This window comes from Impatiens glandulifera, unplaced genomic scaffold (genome assembly GCF_907164915.1).
Source record: "Impatiens glandulifera unplaced genomic scaffold, dImpGla2.1, whole genome shotgun sequence".
Taxonomy (NCBI): Eukaryota; Viridiplantae; Streptophyta; class Magnoliopsida; order Ericales; family Balsaminaceae; genus Impatiens; species Impatiens glandulifera.
In genome coordinates this window covers 1-660 of record NW_025919677.1, presented here as the reverse complement: position 1 = coordinate 660, position 660 = coordinate 1, and the positions used below count along the sequence as shown (strand labels likewise).

The 660-nt window shown below is 35.0% G+C and overlaps 1 non-coding gene across 1 annotated transcript; it reads right to left on the bottom strand.

Annotated features, from left to right (window-relative positions):
- Positions 1-363: 363 nt before the first annotated feature.
- LOC124918340 lies at positions 364-482 on the bottom strand. The gene has a single exon (XR_007097373.1). It is a non-coding gene; the product is annotated as a 5S ribosomal RNA (ribosomal RNA).
- Positions 483-660: the final 178 nt, after the last annotated feature.

Here is a 660-nt window from a genome sequence, read left to right as displayed (position 1 = left end):
TGTCGTTGACCAAACCGGCAATCATTTCAATCTTTATCCGGGTGAGGTTGTCAAAGTTGCCTCCTATCGCTTGAACTGATTTGGTGAAGATATCGCACTTATTTTGTGTTTTTCTCGTACAAAACGATAAAAAATCTTCAAATCGATCCGTTTTCATGATATTTTGTATTTTGTCTTATATAAAAACACAGAAATCCAATAAAAAGTACGAAATTAACGTTTTTTCTTAAATCGTTCGTTTTCACGCGTTTATTTTGTGTTTTTTTTTCGTAAAATCATTAAAATTGAGTGTGACATTAACGTTTATTTAATTTCGTTCATTTTAATCGTTAATTGGGTTGTTTTTTAAAAAAATTATAAAAAGGAGTGCGACACGAGGACTTCCCAGGGGGTCACCCATCCTAGTACTACTCTCGCCCAAGCACGCTTAACTGCGGAGTTCTGATGGGATCCGGTGCATTAGTGCTGGTATGATCGCACCCGTCATATGATGAACAATTTATTCATTTGATAAACCATAATTTCATTTAAAAAAATGATTTTTTCACGAAATTCGAAACGGACGAGTTTTAAACGCCGAAGGCCGTTTACGACCACGGTTTCTTCAAATCGTTCCGTTTTCACGCTTTTATTTTGTGTTTTTTTTCGTAAATACAGCAA